This window comes from Sabethes cyaneus, chromosome 1 (genome assembly GCF_943734655.1).
Source record: "Sabethes cyaneus chromosome 1, idSabCyanKW18_F2, whole genome shotgun sequence".
NCBI classification, from domain to species: Eukaryota; Metazoa; Arthropoda; class Insecta; order Diptera; family Culicidae; genus Sabethes; species Sabethes cyaneus.
In genome coordinates, this window is record NC_071353.1 from 68,588,041 (window position 1) to 68,604,030 (window position 15,990).

Below are 15,990 nucleotides of genomic sequence, written 5' to 3' on the forward strand. Positions count from 1 at the left end.
AAAAATGCAGTTTTATTATTTTTGTGTGTCAAAGAGGTTTTACGCGGTAATGGCAACAGACAGACACTGAGAAAGCCTGCAAGTCGTAGGCGCAATACGTATCTGTCGTGAATAAAATATAGATAGTAGAATTAAATTGGATAAGTTTTCTTCTTTTTTAATTTTAGGTAAATGGCAACCTGTTTAATGTGTATATTACCACTCATACATGTTGGAGCCATGCCGTTGTATTGAGACAACGATACCTGTGGCCAAATTCCCTCCGGGAAATATTTTTAAGACAGTAGCCATTTTTACATTTATATACGAGGCGAGTTGACAATCCAGGGAAAAATTTGGCTAACGTGCATACGTTGTCAATTATCTTATGCTGGTTAGTCTTCAAAATGGTTTTAAACTATTTAAAACAGTGCGGAAGTACAAGTGACGACGAAGTGGACGATGAAACATCTAATCCGTGCACCCCGAAGAAGTTGCCAACAAAGCGTGAGGTTCAAGCGCTTGAAACTAGAAGGTAGAAGGAGCTTCGTCATGCCGTCGCGGCTGTTGTAAAAAAACGAGATTCGATCCAAAAACTTAGCGATTGTTAGCTTTACGCCTGAAACCACCACACCATATGATCAGTTTGTATGTGTGATGGAAAATGCGAAATAAGAACACATCAGTTGCTGCGCATGCGGTTTGATATCATCACGAATATTAACCAACTTCTCATTTATTTTGGCTATTAGCCAAATTTGTTTCAGGTCCGCGGGAACGTTGGTTGGGATGTATACTATCACGTAACATTATGATCTCAATTTTGGGAAAAATGCATATTAGCCAATTTTTCATTTGTAGGCAGCATACACACACGCACGCACGCACACACACATGCATACATACATCCCAAGTAATAATGTGAGTTTTATTGTACCCTTTTGGTACCTAATTTTGGTCTTAAATACCATCATAAGAGTAATAAAACCCAAATTGTTACTTGGGATACATACATACATACATACACACACATACATACATGCATACACACACATACATACATACACACAGGCCGGTGAAGGCCCTATACCAGGTTATGGTGCCGATCAAAGTCAATTTGGGTTTGTACGACCCTATATAGCCATTAAGATGGGAGCGGGAACTCTTATCCCTACCTCCACGCGGTGCCGGCTGGGACGCAACCGGGTCTAGGGTCGATTAAATACCAGTCTTTGGTTGCACCCTCGGTTGTGTGCTAACAGGGAAAGGGAGGCACGCAGTGCTTTCGGGCGGCGTAGTGCAGTGGTGTAAAGACGCGGGCTTAGCTCAAATCTCATGAGCCAGCTGCAGACGTCGCGTCGTAGTGTCCTGTAAGAGCTCAGGACTTTAATCCCAAAAGCCATATCAGGAGTGCCGTGGGTACATTAGGATCGGTTCCAGGAAGATCCTAATTACGGTATACTGCAATTGCGGGAAAGCACCGAAAGTGGCCAGAAAAAAGAGGTGTAAAGGCGGTACCCTTATCCTCAAAACTGAGGGACCAAAATATTCGGAAGTTTTAAAGGCCATGAGAGGGGATGATCAGTTGAAGGAGTGTGCGGAGTATCCGCCGCTCTCACACAGGCGACATGATCCTTGAGCTCAAAAAGAATGCCACTGAAAAGGGTTCTGCTTACAAATTGCTGGAAAAAAGGTCCTTGGCGATAGCATACAGATCTGCGCACTAACGCCCGAGATGACTCTCCAGCTTAAAAACCTGGACGATATCACTGAAGCGGGCGAACTAGCACGAGCTCTCAGGAGCAATGTAACGTGGCGGTGACTACCGAGGCAGTTCGTCTGCGCAAGGGACCGGCGGGAACCCAGGTAGCAACTATAAGACTTCCACTGGTAGACGGAAATGCAGCCCTGAAAGTGGCTAAGCTGAAGGTGAGATGGTCTGTATGCCCACTGAGCGTGTTCCAGCAGCTGGAGGCCTGCTTCCGGTGGTTTGAGAGAGGACACAAGTCCTGGAGCTGCAAGGGGCCAGACCGAAGCCACCTCCCTAGTAGCACAGTTGCTACAATCCAGTTCTGGCAACCGATATACGACTATTTTCAGTTATAAATAAGTACCTACAACCAGAAATGTCATAAGTGGGTATGAAATGGGGAAGGCAAATGAGCGTCCAATATAGCTCTAGCCATCCCAAGCCCCTACCTAGCGCCTCCACGTGTCCATACCTGGTAATGCTCTATTGAGTAGCCAAGCTAGGAGGTGCGTTGCTGGGTGGTTCCCGGCTGCCTGGTCTCAAAACCGCGGTTTTGGGCAGACGGCGGAGCCACACGGCCTAGCTAATAGGTAAGCCTAATAAGTTATTTTAATTATTTTTTTCGTTTTAGCTTATGAAGCATCTCCTGCTATATAGTAAAAACTGGCCAAAACGAGTTTTAATACTGCACATGGATACCAGAATGAAAAATTAAATTAACTTTTAAAAATTAAAATTAAATAAGAAGCATTTATGGAACCCAAAGGACGCTACTCTATTCCATACGAAGGACTGCTGGTGAGATTGTTCTATTTTTATCATTTATACCACATTTCATCTTAATATCATATCATATATTAACAGTATTATTATTGATATCATAAATGTGGAAGGCTGGATGACGGAGTGGATTGCCAACCTGAATCCTTAAGGTCTGAAGCAAATATAGCACTTCTCAATTCAAAACAAACAAATCATCACGTGGGTTAAAGTTGGTATAGCGAAATTGATTATTACATGGAAGGATCCTAATGCTGGAAGGCGACTCTTATAACCCCGGAATGCGCACAAGTGCCTCTGCTTGTGGGTCCGCCCAATCCCTTTTGGCCCTTCTGTAACAGCATTAGTGTGAAATTCATTTGATAATCAAATTTGGATCTACTGTAATTCTACCCACATACATTGGCAAGTCCTTGAAATGATGGTGGCTTTCCCCTACTACTACTACTACTACTACAACCAGAAATGTCATAAGTGTGCTGCTTGGGCTGTGTAGGAGATGTGGCGGTACGGGCCATATAGCGAGGGACTGTACTGCGCCGCCCAAGTGCCTGATATGTACCGGCCAACGGGACGCTAAGCACACAACATGAGGCCCAAAGTGCCCTACAGTGCCGGTGACTAAAACACGGGCGAGTGCAGGTAACGCAACTAAACTTGTAACACTGCTACGCGGCCCAGCAGCTGTTGTACCAAGCAGTTACTGAGTCAGCAATGGACATTGCCATTATTTCGGACCCATACTGCATCCCTGCCGGAAATGGTAACTGGATCTCGGATCGGTCCGGAACGGCGGCTATATGGACGACAACCAGGTTCCCGGTTCAAGAGGTTGTGTCAACTGTAGACGAGGGATTTACGGTTGCCAAAGTGGATGGAGTGTTCTACTGCAACTTTTATGCTCCGCCGAGTTAGTCTATCGAGCAGTTTACACGGATAGTAGACCGAGTATCAGTTGTGCTGACTGGTCTAAGGCCGTTGGTTGCGGCGGGCGACTTTAACGCTTGGGCGGTAGAGTGGGAAAGTCGTCGCACGAACCGTAGGGGTTGGATTCTGCTTGAAGTTTTGGCAAAGCTCAACGTAGATCTAGCCAACGTCGGCACCACAAGTACCTTCAGTAGGAACGGTGCGGAGTCTATCATCGACGTGACATTCGGCAGTCCTGGTCTGATAGGAGACTGGAGGGTAGACAATGGCTACACTCACAGTGACCATAAAGCGGTCCGCTATGGTGTCGGTCAGATAACGAGGCGGCAGGCGGCGAGTAGAGCCGACACTCCAACCACCAGTGGATGGAAGACATTATACTTCGAAGTATTTGAGAAGGCGATTCGAAGAGAGTGCGGTGATCGCGGTATGCCCGATCCGAATGTGCGAGAATTATGCAAAGAGCTCATTCGGACGAAGGCAGACGCAGCACGCGCAGCGCTTAAGAGTGGGATAAAAGCTAGTAAACGAGCCTGCTTTGAAAGGTTATGTGCTAGTGCCAATGCGAACCCGTGGGGTGATGCCTAAAGGCTTTTTTTTTTAATTTTAAATTTGCAATAACTTGAGAACGGTTTTTTTTATAGAACATGATTTGTTCAAAATAATGTAGAATTTAATTTGGTTTAGTTTTACAATAAATATTGAATACTTTTGAAAAATTTGTCTAACTTCAAAATTAAAAAAAATTCCAAGAGAATGTAGCTCTTCATCATATTTTAGGGCATAATTTAAGCTTTCTTTTAAAAAAATTAGGCAAATTAGAGGGAATGGTTTTGAGATAATTCGGCACCAAGCACCAACTTTTCAAAAAAACCGATCTGCAAAATGTAATCAAACTGACTGAGGGTTTCTTATCATATGTCCAGCAGAAAGCAACCCTCACTCGGTTTGTTTACATTTTCCAACTTGGCCCTTTTGAAATGTTGGTGCCGAATTAACATTTTATGATTTTTACCATGGTACCGTGAAGTTTTTTCTTTCAGTGTAATTTTTTTTTTGAAAATACGTGCTTAATTGCCTATACAACTTTTCCTTTGACGCCATTTTGATCAAATAAGTGGTGATGCTTTGCAAAAAGTATTCTGAATACGCCCTTCCCAGATAACACAAGATCGTAATAGAAAGTGCACATTAAGTCGTATGCATGTCAATTTTACATTGGAATTGCATAATGATTAGAGTATGTCAAGGCGAAGTGTACAATAAGTTGTTTTGCGGTCGTGCGTGTCGTCATATACAACTTATTGCTATGAATTGTAAAGCAGTATAGATGACTGTAACATTTAGTTATATCTTAATCGTGTATTGAGGATTATTAAGTTGCGTGTTCCAAAAATTGTTGTATAGAATGCTAGAATTATCAAAATTTTTGCACGTATATTGCCTCCACTTTGGTACTTATATGTTCTTATGTGGTGTGAAATATAACTTTTTCGTGCGGATATGATTTCGTATCTCTCAGTTGCAACCGAAATATACAAACCAAATTGTTTACTGGGTTTTGAAAGTTACTCTTGACGAAAAAAATCAGAGGGGTTGTGCACAAGACACGACCGCATAGGTGACGTAGGACCACGTAAGTCTCTTTGTAGCGATAGTAGGATGTATCCATGTATGTAATAATACGATTCTTCATGTATACAAACTACATACGTAACGTTCAAGTAGAAACACTGTATACATTCAATCCTTAACCGATTTTGGAGTTATATCCATGAATCGATTGAATCTATTTTATTAAAACGAAACCAAGTCAGTAACTAAAACAAACAGTAAATAAATTTTTATGATCTGTTTCTACGTTGAATAGTGCTTTTCCTCTGGTAATCGGTAGACGGTACGCGCGAGTTTACAAAAAGTTGAAAATTTTGCTCAACTTTTCTGCGGCTTACAAAAGGACACGGATAAAGCATTTACAACGTGCAGACGTATTGGAAGTCGCAGAAAATGTCACCTGTGACCAGAAAACTTATTGCCGTCATTGGTTGGTCGTCCGCAATGGCGAAAAATTCAACTTTTCCCTCGTTGACTGTGTTAATTATGGTATTAACTGGGCAAGAAAATATAATAAATTCTTCAATCGTTGTGTGGGCCTTAAAAGAACAGATTGTTTGATTATCATAACTCCTGCTTGCAATAAACTTGCACTAACGCATTTAACGTAATTGTCTGTTCGGTAAATTGGAGTACCGATAACCGCTAACCAGGCACGGCTTGTTGCAATGGACCAACCGGAAAGCCTCAGCAGTTATGCGATCAACGAAACCGTTCGTGTATGGTCCTGAATCACGATGAAATACCACTCCAAGTGGCCAGCTGCAAGTGACGTGGGATGCTTCTGGTCGTTTTGTTGTCGCGAGCAGCATATTTGCTGCCAATTCCAGAACTTCAGCAGCCAGATATGCCATCACGGCTACGAAATGAACCACCAGCAACAAGCGAACAAAACCACGAGGCGATCGGTTAAAATTATTTGATAAGAAGCGAACAATTAGAATCAATCTAAATTAAATCAGTGAGCAAAAATTCCTCAAATCTTCATGAACATATGTTTCGTTCTTAAAAGAACGGTTTTCCAACGTGATATGCTGGAAATTTAAGCCTTCTTTTCCATTGGGCAGCAACAAAACATGGATGTTCGGAAAGACACTTCTCATAGCAGTGGTGACACGGGACAGCAATTTGTTCAACTCTTCGTTGTTGCAGATGGCCAGCTGCAAGTGACGATAATTCTGATCGTTTCGTTGTCGCGAGCAGCATATGTCCTGCCAATTCCAGAACTCCTGTCGCCAGATATTCCATCACGGCAGCGAAATGAGTACTCCAGCTCCAACACCTCTTGGTGAATTTGCATGTCTTCGTTGCCTTATCCGTGGGAAGCAGCAACAGCTGAAGCTCAACAATTTTCGATCGGATTCTATAGGGCGTAAATTAAATACAATCATAAGGAAGCTTAACCCATAGCTTATATCGTATATATTTCTGTCATCCATGCTAGGGAAGCACTGACGAGGGAAGGCAAAAATATGAAAATAATTCAAATTTTCAAAATCAATTCAAAAACAACAATTTTTCAAATTCAATTTCAAAAACAAAATCAATAGTTTTCTATATTTTCAATCGATTTCCCGATCAATTGGTGTAAAGATCTTGGAAATCTATTGAAAATTGACTGAATTATAAGCCGAAGCGTGAAAACGCGTTTCTACTTTGATGACGTCATTTCCAACAACCAATCACGAAGCGAGAATTCTGGTAAAACAGGTTCATTATTTTCAATTTTTCAATAGTTCAACATCAGGAATCCATACTTTTCTTTATTTGGGTCAATTCTTAGAAGATTTTCCAATCGATTGGTGTAAGAATATTGAAAATCGATTGGAAAACCGCTGAGTTATCAGCGCTCAAAACCTTTCATTTTTCGTGACGCTCGCATTTTTCGATTTTTTGGAATGACACCCTATCTCAAAACTTGCCGTAAGACGTAGTCCTACGTCAAAAATCAAGTTTAGTATTAAATGAGTTCTTGCGTGGTACCGTGCCAACACCATATTGAAGACAGGTGCCTACCCAACTCAAGTAACCATAAGCATTAATCTAACACCGTATATTGGAAATAATTCTGCATCCCAAGTGCCAAACTTTTGTATATTAGCAATCTCAATGCTTATAAAACGTATATTAACATTGTTGATGCATAGAAGTATTAACGTAAATCAGCATTAAAGAAAGCAATATATGCGCATATAACGTAACAATATAATGCATTTAGTCAATTGCATTAAAACGAGCCGTAAGTGTTGATGAACGGCTTGTACTTGACTTCTTATTTTGCTATTCTGCGGCCACCAAGTAGCTGGCAGGCAGCCATGTTTTCGATGCCACTAACATGTTGGCAACGTTAGCGTAAACGTTACTTCCAAAGTAACCGTAAGCACTAAACACTAGTCCTTGGACAACATTGTATAAGCATACAGAACTATTATTAAAAGCATATTTTTCTTTATATACTTCTGTAGAATTTACATAATGCTAAAAAGGCGAAATAGCGGGTTGTTAAAATGCTACGCCACAAGAATCCAATAAGCATTATCAGTGTTTGTTTGAGGCTTAAACGATACGTCATTTTGTCTACATTATCGACGTATCGAAAAAGTTTCGATGGCATATCGTTTGCTTGTTATGGTAAATAGAAATATAGATTCGGTCGGGATTTAAAAAACTAAAAAAGCTGGCGATTTTTTTTTGCTGTATCTTAAGGGAGCAGGATAAACAGAACCATTTTTGGAAATGCTGAATAATCATACCACCTAGACAGGGCTCGAACCGGGAGTTAGTCATGCAACCTCATTCGTTTCCTTGCACCTTTGCTATCTAAACCATAGCGGATGTGATTGAGTGAGGTGAAATTAGTCGTATTTAAATCTTGGTGATATTCCCTCTCATATCATAGCTACTTGTCCTGCATTACCAATAGGGTATAAAAAAGACGGCAACCGTCAGATGGAAGAGGGCACAAATAGTGGCCGCAGAATAGCAAAATAAGAAGGCAAGTACAAGCCGTTCATCAACACTTACGGCTCGTTTTAACCCTCTAACGGGTAAGGCCGTCTGTAGACGGCCTTCGCTTTTGATGCTCCAGAGTTGCATACGAAATTTGTTTTGAGTTGACAATATGCAAAGTGTGTTCAGAATAGATTTCTTGACATTTTGCTATTAATATCACAACATCCTGACTATGCATTCAAAAGTTATCATCTTTCAAAAACAAAAATTCCGAAAAATTTCTAAAATAATTAATGCGCGAATATTCCCATTCTTACTTTTGGAGAAAAAGGATATCTAGTACAAAATGATTGACCTTAAATTTTTTCTATGAGTAAATTTCATGCTTTATTTCAATTTTGTAATGTATATGAATTGAAAAAATATCTGGGTAGAGCGTTAGACATGAAAAACGAAAAAGAGAAATTGGACTTTCTGTAAGCTAGCGCTCCTCCAGATAATTATTATTGTATGAAAATCAGAACTTAAGGTTCTTTTGAGTGTACTTTCATGATAAAATAGTCATTAGCTTGATCGCATCGTTTTTACGATGTTGCCCGTTAGAGGGTTAATGCAATTGACTAAATGCATTATATTGTTACGTTATATGCGCATATATTGCTTTCTTTAATGCTGATTTACGTTAATGCTTCTATGCATCAACAATGTTAATATACGTTTTATAAGCATTAAGATTGCTAATATACAAAAGTTTGGCACTTGGGATGCAGAATTATTTCCAATATACGGTTTTAGATTAATGCTTATTGTTACTTGGGTATTGAATGATTTTTTGATTGGACGTTTAATTTGAAAGTTATGAGCAACTGTATACACCACACCAAAATTAATTTATAAAGATTTTAACCAAGATAATTTACCTAATTTCAATTATTTTAATATCAAACGAGAGGTTTTGACACTACGAATATATATGCAAAATTTCATAAGAATTGGTTTTTCCTGCCAAAGATATTAACCCTCGAACACTCGCGCCAACTTTTGTAACACAGTTACTCGCGCGCAAAATAGCCCCAAACCGAAGAAAACGTGTGCACTAGAGTTTTGACTGGGAAACTTGGTTTTAGGTTTGTCGAACCTTTGGAAGAGTTTCTTGAAATTGAAAGCTCTATCGTCTGGTGGAATTTAAATTTTGATTAATCCCCCTAAAAGTGAAATAAAAAAAAATATTTTTCTTCAGTGTCAATATAACACATTGATGTGTTCTGCAAAGTTATAGAGCATATTATTACAAGAAATTTTGCTAAAGAAAAGACAGTAACCTTCTATCTCTGCAGCGAAGATAGAAACATCTTATTTATTGTATATGAATTTGTAAAATCAGTTTTTCAATTTTTGCTCTTTTTGTAATCGTTGTATGACTTGTTCATGTGTTACAAAATTGTCCAAATAGTAAAAATACATAACTTTGTTGAAAATAGTATACCTGTATGTTTGCTTGTTTAGAAACTGTAGAACTTTGATTATAAAAAATACCCTAGTTTTGACTCCGAATTACTCGACTACCAGCAGACGGATATATTTTAAACATTTTACATTTGTTGATAGTTTTGCATACATACATATTACAATTACATACAATTATTAATACATTGAAAAATTATGAAATTTTGCTCACAATAAGTTTGTTGAAGAATATACGTTAGTTAAAAGATTTGTAACTTTATAACAATAACGGGTCAGTCAGTAGTGCTTAGCATTCACGCCTCTCTCGCCGAGGACCCGGGTTCGAATTCCAACCCCGCAGAAGTCACGAATGACCTAAAACTGGTTAAAGTGACTATAATCTAAACAAACAATTATAACGATATGGCGTTGAAAAACCTACACGTGTTGTATAAAATACAATAGCGTGAGTAACCGAAGGTTAATAAAAATTGATGAAAATTATTGAAGAAAACTCTATTGATGTGAATCACATAGAATGGCATTACAGGAAACTATGCATAGTTCAAAAACCTATAAACTAGACCTTTACTAGGCAACGTATATGTTAAAGAAAAAGATTTCCTCTTACAACTTACTTTTATTTGCACTTACTCAGATTAATAACAACTTACTTATCCTTACTCAGCAATTTCATGAAAGAGCATCTATCAAAATTTAAGTGTTCCTATTTTGTTCAAATTTTGTAAACTTATTCAATTTTCAAAAAAATTTATGTTTATTATTTAAAAATTTACGCACTACGCAACGATAACCAATAGATGAATTATGTTCCGAAGACGTGTCGATTTCTATATCAAATAGCAAGTAAGACCGTATAACAAAGCTTCTTTTCACCACTAGGTGGATTAAATCGATTTTTTTCGGCTCGTTTTAGCCCATAGTGCATAAGGCCGAATCTACACAATTTTTTTTTCTTCTCTTTATTATCGAGATTTTCAAAGGTGGAATCTACACAATTGTGTAGGTTGCCAAATTTTGCAAATATTTATTGCAATGTGATATCTCGAGATATAAAAAATATATGTTGATCCAAAAACCAAAAATATTGTAGCTAAAACCCTCCGTGGGTTAAACGACCTTATTCCATTAGTATTCACTATCTGCTCAAGCATTTTGAGATATCATCCCAGAATTACATGTCATAGTTTTGTACGTTGCTTTCGATTTTTCTAATGAAATAATATTTCACATTCAACGCGTCAATGACAGCTGGAAGATCGTTATTCATTAACCGTTTTTGTCTGGAAAATGTTTATAACAATAAAAATAATTGAATTTGCCAGTTATTTTTATGTTTGTAAGTAATGATTGTATAACAATTCCCCGAAAACCATTTCCCCGAAACCCGTCTCCCCGAAATATATTTCCCCGAATGTATCAATTCCCCGAAAACTCTTTTCCCGAAAGATATTTCCCCGAATGTAATAATTCCCCGAAATATATTTCCCCGAATGTACTAATTTCCCGAAAGATATTTCCCCGAATGTACTAATTCCCCGAATATTTCCCCGAATGTACCAATTCCCCGAAAAACATTTTCCCGAAGGTATCATTTCCCCGAAAACCTGATTTCCACGAGTAAAATTCATGTTACATTGCATTGCAAGCCAGTTGTCAAGTGTATGTCTGGTCTCACCCAAAATTTTATTCCCAGTATCTTCAAAGTAGAAATATATGTAAGATTATAAGACATACGGGGAAATACTTTCCCCGAATGAAGTTTTTCTGAAAAATACTTTTCCGAATGTAGGTACTAGATTCCCAAAATACAGTTTATAAAAACCAATTTCTCGAATGCCGCTTCTTCGGAAAGCATGTTTTTAAAAATAAGCCATTACTTCCCCTGCGCAGCATTATAGAATAGGTGAAGCAGTTTTATGCTGCAAATCTGATAAGTTTAAAATTTAAAAACTGGGGTTGAGTACCACAGAAGGCTGCAAATCAAAAAGTAGAAAAACACATAAAGCTGAAACAATTGAAACGTCAATGAATTTTGACGGAACATGTAACATACTATTTAACACCTCAAAACAAAACCAGTTTTCACATATTCTTGCTGATAAAATAACTGCTGCTCGTGCGGAATCAACTGAAAATTAGTTACTACGACTGGGTATGCGGAAATTCACAAATTTGTGCGTGCGAAAGTCTGCTACATCCAACGGTGGATTGGCTATCATTTTTCTTGGTGAATAGATGGATCATTCTTCGTGAACAGACGCAGAACTTTGACCTTCTTAGGTCCCTTGGTATGATTTCCAACGTAAAAATCGTTTTCGGATCATGTAGGTAAGGTCAGTGCCGTAGCGTGCGGTTGTCAGACTAGCCACCGCTAAGGGCACTAGGTCTTAAGGGCGCAAAAAGGGAGCATTGCTTTTAATAATAATTACAACCCTTTTTTACCATACTTTCACTCGAAACACTGTGTAAAGGTCAATTAAAGGTAATGACATTATATTTCATGAAAAACTGAAACAAAATTTGCAATTATTTCAAAGATATTCTCGCATTTTGCTATTGATATTTGATACCGCTCATCAGACGGCGCACATCTTCTTCAATTACGATCTAGGCCAGCAAAATCGCTGGTGACTGCTTCCTTCTTTCATCTTCAGTCAGAGAATTTAACTCTTGCAGTAGGGAAATATCGACTGTATGTCAAAACATTCGCAGCCTTCGGTCTACTTAATTGTTGGTTATATGCTGTCCTTACTCGCTATCGCTCGTTCGGACTCAACTAAAGGATAACCCCTACTAGTCGGTAAACCTAGGAAAACACATGCACCTAAATAGAGGTGGTTTCTGCGGGGGGGCTGCCCCCCCGCAGTGGCCGGCGCTTCCGACGGCGGGTCGCCGGCGAACACTCGCGGCCTACGGCCGTCTCGCCCTGAATCATCTAGGAAACGTTTGCTACTAGCACGACAAAATAGTTAGGTGCCACATCTTGTAATAAGCGTAACTCATTGTACTCGTAACATTGATTTTAACAACATTCGTTTATCCGAGAAAATAATTTTCGGGGAAAGTCGAAAATGCGGGCAAATGCGGTAATTAGACGATGCGCGAAACATCCAGAAAAGAGAGATACTTAATAAACTGTAAGATAGTAGATGAAGATGTGGTTGGAAGAAAAGATATTAATAATTATAATAATACCTACTGCAGAATAATTTAGTTTTGTTTCCTGATGTAAGTTAATTCCTTTAAATAAATGAACGCTCCATTTATTTTTAACTTTGGGTTACTCCTTGTTAAATATTTTTCTAGATATTGGTTCTTTCTTGCCAATAGCTTTCTGGTAAATAGTACTTTCTGAGAATCAGTTCTCTGGAATTTGATACTTGGAATTGGTTTTCTGGAATTTAGCATTTCCTGAACATTGGTTTTCTGGAGAATGATTCTTTCTGGGGAATATCCTTCGGTATTTTATTTTCTGGTGTTTAGTTTTCTAGAGAAAGTCGGACAACCATTCGTTGAGTCCGTGAGGTGCCGCAATTGCGTGCGACGCCTAATTTCATACGCTTGGTCTAAAGGTGGCGGTTTCCTAGCGGAAGATACAGAACATTTTCGACAAAAATGTTTGAACGTATACTCTCAAGCATTCAAACATTGTTGAAGGAAATGTGCATGTTTTGTTCACAGATATTGTTGACTTTAATACCATTTGCACGGAACTAGGAGCCAAAATTACCCGAACGGAATTTGCGCGCCTCGGATCAGTAATGCCTAATACTCTGATCTCTGATGTGCCTAGCTTCAACACCTATATAATTTGTGACCTCGAAATATAAAACGTTACTTTTCGGGGAAATGGTACATTCGGGCAAACGGTTTTCGGGGAAGTAGTATATTCGGGGAAATGGTTTTCGGGGAAGTATTATATTCGGGGAAATGGTATTCGGGGAAGTAGTACATTCGGGAAAATGGTTTTCGGGAAAGTGGTACATTCGGGAAAACAGTTCATTCGGGGAAATAGGCTTCGGGAAAATATCCTTCGGGGAACTGGGTTTCGGGGAAACGGTTTTCGGGAAAATGTTGTACAACCGTAAGTAATATTAAAAAGTGCCCATCTTATCCCGGACAATGGCGCTCATTTTACCCCGGCAAAACGGAATATTTTCAAGTTATGAAATATGAAAGAATCACTAGAAAATACTTTTACACAATTCAATTGGCAAAGTACATGTTGTTCAATTGTATTGCTGTAATTTATAAATGAGCATCTCCTAATTCTTTCAGATGCTTATTTTCTGATGGTAAAATGTTAGAAGAAATCAAGGCTGTCGATAATTTATTTTATGGAATTTGTCCAACAAGCACATGATATTTTATGTTCAACGTTAAAACGTTACTTGCGTTTGGTACAATTTATTAGTTTGTGGGAGTTTTTTTTAACCAAAGGCTGTTTCGCAGCTGCGAAATGGAGAGGCCCCCATCTTGTCCCGAGCTCCCCTATTATTATTCATTACATTATTTATTATCTGCCAGTAAAAGTGATATGAAGTATGAACCAATTACACACATAGCGTTAACTAACCGTTGAATTATGTTCCGGAGCAGTATCGATTTTTATTTCAAATAATAAGATGGTATAATAAATGTTTTTTTTAATATTAGAGTGGATATACCCCGAAGGGTCATTCACCATATAATAATAAAGGTTCTTTCCACCACCCGGTGGATTAAACTGAGTTTCTTGATGAATACTGATGGCTCATTTGCAAACAAGCTCTGCTGTCATAACTAATTTATTCAGAGGCAGCAAAATACAAAACTACATCTATTTTTTGAGGAATTAAGAACTACGAATTTTCGAAAAATCTTGACTGTTACGTTTCTCCTAGGACGATAAAAAAAATCAATATGACACTTTCCGACGCTTGGTTATCCGCGACAGGTCATCCATATCCGAGACGTCTGGTTAACCTAGTTTATGTCAACTAGTTTAACCTAATAACAGACCTGCGATCCACTAGGGAACAAAAACTGGCACCGATACCCTATTCGGTCTTGGCGTGGGACGAACTTCTTATGAAAAATAATTTTGCTTTGCATATTGCTGATTGCAAGGAAGATTGTCCAATCAATAAGTGCGGAATCGCTCATAAAAGTGCTATTTTGGCTTAAATCGTTTCGTTGTCTTCAGGGCACTTATTGCTTTGAATGTAACGAAAAAGTGCGCCGAAGATACCGAAACGATTTAATGCAGGATCGCACTTTTATGAGCGATTTCGCACTTTGGATGGTACAATTTTCCTTGCAATCAGCAATACCTTACGAGATTTCGTGCAACTTCTGATCAATTTTGATGTTTAATGCTAATTAACCCTGAATTGAAAATATTTTTGTACGTATACCAGGTGCCTGTGTCGAAAACACTTTTATTGAAGCACAAAACCCACAAAACTCCATTCAAACGAATTCTCTGGCTGATTCCTCTCTCTCTCTCTCTCTCACTAGACATATTTTTTTCAGGCTCTCTGAAATCATTAGAAAGGGCGTAGCACAATAGCCTTAAATGACACTTTCCAAATTTTTAATAGTTTTACAGCATACAAAAATTAAAGTTTTCATCTGATTATACGAACAAAATATATTTATAAAGATATATTTGTAATATTATTTGTCGTAGAGCAAAAGTGAAACAAACGTACACGTTCTAGCTTTTTCGCTAAATCTCGCCTTTCATTACAAAATATTTACCTTGATTAGATTGATAGTTTCGTGATTTTGCAACGAGACGTTTTAAATCGACTTCCAAATCGAATACCTATTTTGCAAAAACTTTTTTTTTCTCTTCGAAATCACAGAAACACCCGCACAACTCAGCAAACAACCTCCTATGAATTCGCTCGGGTTAGTAACGTAGGGGTTTGAATCGTTTGAATCGATGAGTCAAAATATCCGTATTGACGGGATTGACGGTGGTGCTATTGTTTTCATGAGTTCTGTGTGAGATAAAAAGGAAGAGAAGTATTTTTGGTTTTGTTTACATTCGCATTTTGACGATTAAATGTCAAATTTTGACAAAATTATTTGAAGATAGAATTAACAAAAGGGCGAATGTCGCAAGCGTAAACAAACCGAGTGAGGGTTGATTTTCCTTGCTAGTCCAGCAAAAAATAACTCTCACTCGTTTTGTTTACATTTGCGACATTCGCCCTTTCGTTAATTCTATCTAGAATTTGTCATAGATCATTACACGGGAGCTCCTAACCACACTTTTTTGACAGCACTTGATGGTTTGTTTACGTGGTGTTAAATTTTGAATTGAGTTTTCTATCTTTGTCCGGCAGATAATGATAAAAATTTATAGTTTTTATTTAAGAGAAAGTGCCGTACATGCATTTTACAAAAACTTATGCAGTAATCCTTCACGAAATTTCAAATCGAAACTGCTGGATGTGACAAAAAACATGTAAACAAACCACCAAGTGGTGTCATTTGACGGAAAAATGACGTCATCGCAAAATGATCTA

At 38.4% G+C, this 15,990-nt stretch overlaps 1 protein-coding gene across 3 annotated transcripts in view; it reads right to left on the reverse strand.

The window, feature by feature from the left end:
* Positions 1 to 15,426, reverse strand: part of LOC128732476 (synaptosomal-associated protein 25) — a 105,415-nt gene extending 89,989 nt beyond the window's left edge. For all 3 annotated transcript variants that reach the window (XM_053825731.1, XM_053825733.1, XM_053825732.1), the window contains exon 1: positions 15,215 to 15,426. The gene's annotated coding sequence lies outside the window, so the exon portion shown is untranslated. The remainder of the gene's footprint in view (positions 1 to 15,214) is intronic.
* Positions 15,427 to 15,990: the final 564 nt, after the last annotated feature.